Source organism: Musa acuminata, chromosome BXJ2-8 (genome assembly GCF_036884655.1).
Source record: "Musa acuminata AAA Group cultivar baxijiao chromosome BXJ2-8, Cavendish_Baxijiao_AAA, whole genome shotgun sequence".
Classification (NCBI taxonomy): domain Eukaryota; kingdom Viridiplantae; phylum Streptophyta; class Magnoliopsida; order Zingiberales; family Musaceae; genus Musa; species Musa acuminata.
The window spans coordinates 10,634,896-10,641,563 of NC_088345.1; positions in this window are offsets into that span (position 1 = coordinate 10,634,896).

Consider the following 6,668-nt stretch of genomic DNA (forward strand, 5'->3'; position numbering starts at 1 on the left):
TGCAATACTTTGACAAAATCAACCTTTTGCTTACCATCCAAATTGATCTTTTCCAAAGGTAAAGATACTAAATCCATATGAGTTAATGGATTGACCCGTACACAACTCCAAATTAGGAATTGTTTGTTGTAGCATGCATACTTCTATTAGAAGCAAACTCCATGCTAGTCATAGGTGTCTTGCAAGCCAATAACGTGAGTGATGAAACGTGTGACTTGACACGTAGTCTTTTTGCTTATTATTATTATTTAGTATTTTATCACTTTATATTACTTATTGCTTGAATATATTGTGATGTTCATGGATTTGTGCAATGAGAATCAGATCGTGATGAGCTCACGATAATAAGATCGATTCGTCTTTAAATACAGATCCTAAATAATCTCGATCATATGTTACTCGAGAGGAACATCGAGATAACTAGATAGACTGGTATGTTGTATACCCGTCCATATAATAGATGTAGTTGGTCTCATAGTTGCTCGTGTGGGGACACTAGGAATACAATACAAGTGCTCATTGGGAAATGAGTTTACTGATTGATCTACTTATGAAATGCTAGATGATTGATGATGTCTTATTGTGAGACAATAATTTCGTAGTCCTAGTGGTATATTTGGTCCTTAGACTTGAGATATCAAGAATGTCCTGTATGAGTACTTCACTCTTTGATACCGGACTTATATGTCTGGAGATTCCAGATCTAGCATAGCCAGTCATCGGGAGTGGTAGCCAACCTTATGAGGACTATTGAGTGTTGATAGAGGATCATCCGCTCTTAGTGTCATGAGAGGAATATCTCATATGTTCTTGCTCCGACAAATCTCTGACTATGGTCATTCGGATTGAGAGTAAAAGAGTTCTCTGGGAGAATCCGATTAGAGCAAGACTCAAGTATAAACTGTATAGGTTTGACAGTACTATGCCTAGTATATAGTCTCTTAGATATTAGATGAATGAGAGACTATACGTATACGGTAACTGAGGATAAACAAATCTAATGAATTGGATTCCCCTATATCATATGGTGACTACGGCATAGTAACCTCGTATGTCCGCAATCGATGAGTCGAGTGAATTATTATTGAGATAATAATTCATTGAGCCAGAAGGAGTTCTGATAGGTATGATTCACGGCTAGCTCGATATTGAGCTTAGAGGGTCATAAAAATATGGTAGGTGTTGCGACTAGTAGAGGTTCAGATATGAGATATTCGTCGATGCCCCTATCTTATTGGATATTCAATAAGCCCATGAATTATTGGATCCTATGGATGAGATTCAATAAGAACCAATGAGAGATTATTGGATAGAGTTCCACTAATCTAAGATGCTTGGGTAGCTGGATGAAGATCCAATACCCAATAGGGCATGATTCATTATGGTTAAGTTAATATGGAACCTCTATAAATAGGAGGGAACCAATGACTCATAGGAAAAAGCCTCTTCTATTCTCCTCCCCTTCTCCTCCTCAGATAGTAGGCTTGGAGTTTTGAGGAGCATCCTCACAGCCTTGTTATATGGATCATCGCTAGAGAGGAGGACACTTGACCTTCTTCACCCTCTCCTAGAGATCTGTAGGGATTCAGGGATATACGATCTCCCTAAGTAACACAATATTTCATATACATAGTTTTAAGTTTCGTGATTTTTGCGTACCAATCTTCACACGATGATGAACACATCTTTGAAAAATTGAGAATTTTGTTTTTAATGTTCTTTCGCTGCGCATGTGATGTCCCCCCAGATTTCCCTACACTCCACATGTGACAAACATTCCTCCCAATTTTTTAAATTCTTTTGAATTATGACGCTCAAAAGTGTTAATAAAGTTTGATTTACTACCTTGTCCATATGTTTATGGATAACAAGTGGTTGAATACAACAGCCTTGTACCCAACTTGCTCCGAAGTATTTTCCAAAAGTGGTTAAGGAACTTCACATTTCTATCACTCACAATTGTCTTTGGAATACCATGTAATCTAACAATTTCTTTGAAGAATAGCCCCACGACATGTGTTACATCATCTGTTTTGGGACAATGAATGAAATGTGCTATCTTGCTAAACTTATCAACAACAACAAAATTAGAATCTCTCCTTCCTTTTGACATAGGTAAACCCAAGAGAAAGTCCATCGATATATCAACCCAAGGCTCACTAGCTATAGGAAGAGGAGTATATAACCCATGAGGCATTACTTTAGATTTAACTTGTTTACAAGTAATGTATTTCTCACACAATCTCTCAACATCTCTTTTTATCCGTAGCCAAAAGAAATGATCACTTAATACATCTAAAGTTTTTCTAACCCCAAAATGCCCAATTAAGCTTTCACTATGTGCCTCTCTCATAAATAATTCTCTCAATTGAATATTGAGGAACACACATCTTGTTTTCTTTGAAAAGAAAACCGTCATACCTAAAGAACTTATCAAAACCCCTATTCTCAAATGCCTCATAAACATTAACAAAATCATGGTCAGAATTGTATAAATCTTTAATGTACTCAAAACTCAATAATTTTGTATCAAGTTGAGAAATTATAGCATATCTTATAGAAAGAACATTGGCAACCACATTTTCTTTACCTTGTTTGTACTTAATGATGTATGAAAAGGATTCAATAAACTCCACCAATTTTGCATGTCTACGGTTTAGCTTTCCTTGTCCTTTGAGATATTTTAAGGACTTATAATCAGTGTGTATAATGAATTTTTTATACTAAAGATAGTGCTATCATGTCTTAACACTCTTACTAAAGCATAAAACTCGTCATATGTCGGATAGTTAAGACTTGCTCCACTTAGCTTCTCAGTAAAGAACGTAATGGGTCTGCCTTCTTGCATTAAGCTCCAATACCTATTCCACTCGCATCATACTCAATCTCAAAAGTTTTAGCAAAGTTAGGTAAAGCAAGCAAAGGTGCTGAACTGGGTTTGTCATTAAGCAAGTTAAAAGCATCAACTTGTTTTCACCCATCTAAATCCCACATTCTGTTTGATGCATTCAGTTAATAATGCAACAATTATAAAAAAATCCTTAATGAATTTTCTATAAAAGCTAGCAAGACCATGAAAACTTCTAATATCGCTAATACTAGTGGGTTTTGGCCACTCTCTAATTACTTTCACTTTTTTTTATCAACATGTATTCCTTTATCATTAACAACATATTCAAGAAAAGTAATTTCATTAGTGCAAAAATTATATTTCTTTAGATTAGTATATAACTTTTCTTTTCTAAGCACATTAAAAATAGTTTTTAAATGTGTTACATGCTCATCTAAACTTTTGTTATACACAAGTATATCATCAAAATAAACCACTACAAACTTTCCGATGTAAGCACACAAAATATGGTTCATCAATCTCATGAAAGTACTAGGTGCATTAGTTAGGTCAAAAGGCATCACTAACCATTTATATAAATCATATTTAGTTTTGAAAGTGATTTTCCATTCATCACTCTCACGCATTTTTATTTGAAGATATTCAGATTTTAATTTAATTTTTAAAAATACATAAGAACCATGCAATTCATCCAACATACTATCTAGCTTAGGAATAAAATATCTATACTTTACCATGATTTTGTTGATGGCTTTGTAATTAAAAGATATTCTCCAAGATCTATTCTTTTTAGGTACCAACAGAACAGAAACTGCACATAGACTCCTGCTTTCTTGCACATACCTCTTTTCTACAAGCTCACTTACTTTTGAATTTCATTGGTCTCTTCGAGGTTGCATATATATGCTGGCTTATTTGGTATGCTTGCGCTTGGAATGAAATCAATTTGATGCTCAATTTATCTAATTGGTGACAAACCATTAGAAACTTCTTTAGAAAATAGATCCTCATTTTTCAGCAAAAGATCAACAATAATACTAGACAAACTCTTATCAATTTTATTAGAAACAATCAAAACATCCTTGTACATAAGTACAAGGGCTGCCTCATGGTTAAGGCTTTCTTCACATCACTCATTTTGACATAAAATACTTATTTTTATTTCACTCAAGCTTTCCTTGTTTTCTCTCTCCTTATGTTTCCCAATACTTTCGTTTTTCCCGCTCAACTCATCTTTTTCTTTTTTCTCTCTTTCTCGCTCCCTCACCAAAGTTTTGGTTAATAAAGACTCAAGCTCCTCAAATTATTGTTTTATGCACATTTGGTCTTCAAAAATTATCTTTGGAGGCAAAGGTCCAAGTTGATATTTTTGTCCATCCATAATCAAAGAATAATGGTTTTTGAATCTATCATGTATTACCCTTCGATTATATTGCCAAGGTCTCCCCAACAACATATGACCAGCATATATAGATACCACATCACTCCAAACTTTATCCTTATAAATCTACCAATTGAAAATGAAACTAACACTTGTTGATTTACTTTTACTACACCACTATCATTCAACCATAGCTCGTAAGGTTTTGGATATTTAATACTATGTAATTTTAGTTTCTCCACAACCAAGGTGCTTGCCATATTTATACAAATTCCACTATTAACAATTGCATTGCATAACTTGCAACCAAACAATATGTATGAAACATATTTTCACATTGTTCACTATATTGATCATTTTTATTTTGCAAACTAAGTGTGGATTGAACAACTAGATTTTTACCTTTAGCATACTCTACATCACTAACATCCTTTGGAATGCTATCATCTTCCTCTCTCTCACTTTCAGATTTCATAAGTTCATCCCTCATAATCATAACTCTCTTACGAGGACATTTACGTGCCACATGTCCATGCCCAAGGCACTTCAAACATTTAATGCTTCTAGTTTGATTAAGTTGATTCTTATCTTTACCCTTGTTGCATGATTCATTTTTGCTTTTAGTTTTATCAATTTTAGGCTTAACAATGGGTTTATCATCTCTTTTACTCAAATTTTGTTTCCAAGAAGAAGAAGAACTCGAATGGCCACATTCACCATGTCCTCAATTTTAGGCTTAACAATGGGTGAATCATACCTTGTATCTTTTCTTTTGAGTTCCCTTTCAATCTTCATGGCCACATTCACCATGTCCTCAATCTCCACATAATATTGCAACTCTACAAGATCAGCAATGTTCTTGTTTAATCTACTTAGGAATCGAGCCATGGTGGCCTCACAGTCTTCCTCCACATTAGCCCTTATCATGGCTATCTCCATCTCCTTGTGATATTCATCAACACTTATGGAACCTTATGTTAAAGTTTGTCGCCATGCAAATCCCTATAGTAATGGCTAGGGACAAATCTCCTTCTTATGATTTATTTCATCTCCAACCAAGTCTCTACGGGCCTTTCATCGTTTCTATGCTTGTCTTTACATGATTGATCCCACCAAATAATACCATTATCACAAAATTAAACAACGTTTAATTTTACCTTTTTCTCTTCAAATAGTTGTGACATTCAAATATCAGCTCCACTTTTCGTTCACACTCCAAAAAGACATCTGGATTATTCTTCCTTTGAAAATGAGGAATTTTCATTTTGATGCTGCCTATGTTTCTGTCCATACCATCAAAACATCCTGTCCTAGTTTGTCTCCTAGGATTAATATGACCAATTAAAGTAACTTGGTCATCATTTATGTCATCATCACCATTATATTTATCATTAACAGAGGTGTCGTCTCCCATGCTATATGGTTCACCTTGTAATCTATTAATTGTATCATTATGCCTTTTATGATCTCTTATATCTCTCATCACTTTGAACATACGTTCAAATTATTGCTGTATTGCTTGAACCAAAAGATCATTTGATGAAGAACTCACTTCTTTATCTTTATACATGTTTACAACCTGAAAAACAAAGTTAGAATAGCCTCACCAACACTCCTTCATGTGTTTCACTCTAGATTTGATTCACTTGTGTTTCACATAATTTTTTGCTTTTCTCGATGCTGATCTCATCACTCTTGCCTTTTGCCTCTTTTGTTTTGTTCTTTGAGTTCTTAGATTAACTAAGGTACCCAAACAAACAATTTGAGAATTCAAATATAATAAAATTGGGCAGGTTTAAAAGCAAACAAAAGATAGGCCAATTTAAAGGTGTGTGTAATGCATTTTAATCATAAGCAAAGATTAGAATTTAAATATCAGTTAAATAAAAATATATTTTTTAGAATGAAGAAAAATTTTCAAATCGAAACAAGAATTTAAATGAACAAAGATAGAATTCTATAATTTATAAGATTTCCTTGAATCTGTAATTTTTTTTTTTAAATTCCGATCTCTTTTTTTTTACCTTTGATTTTCTCTTTTTTTTTTTTTGATTTTTTTTCTAATACTATAAAGTACGGATATACAAAGAAGAATAGTAATAACACAAAAAGCACAACAATGAATACGAAGGAAGAACAACAATTATAGATATGATGCAAAAATAAGAAGAAGAAGAAGAAGAGAAGAGGGAAATCTAAAAAATAACAAATAAATATATACGTAAACTTGAGTCAAGCTCTGATACCAAATGATGAAAATCATTAACTTAGCAACCATATACCCCGATAGCTAAATAACATTCATATTCCTAATTCATGAATATATATCACTTATGAATCTGTCTTAAATTGATTTGAATGATTATTCATGAATAAGCTCACAATTCCTAATATAGTCTAATATGGATGAATAACTTTTATTCTTCAAAATGGATT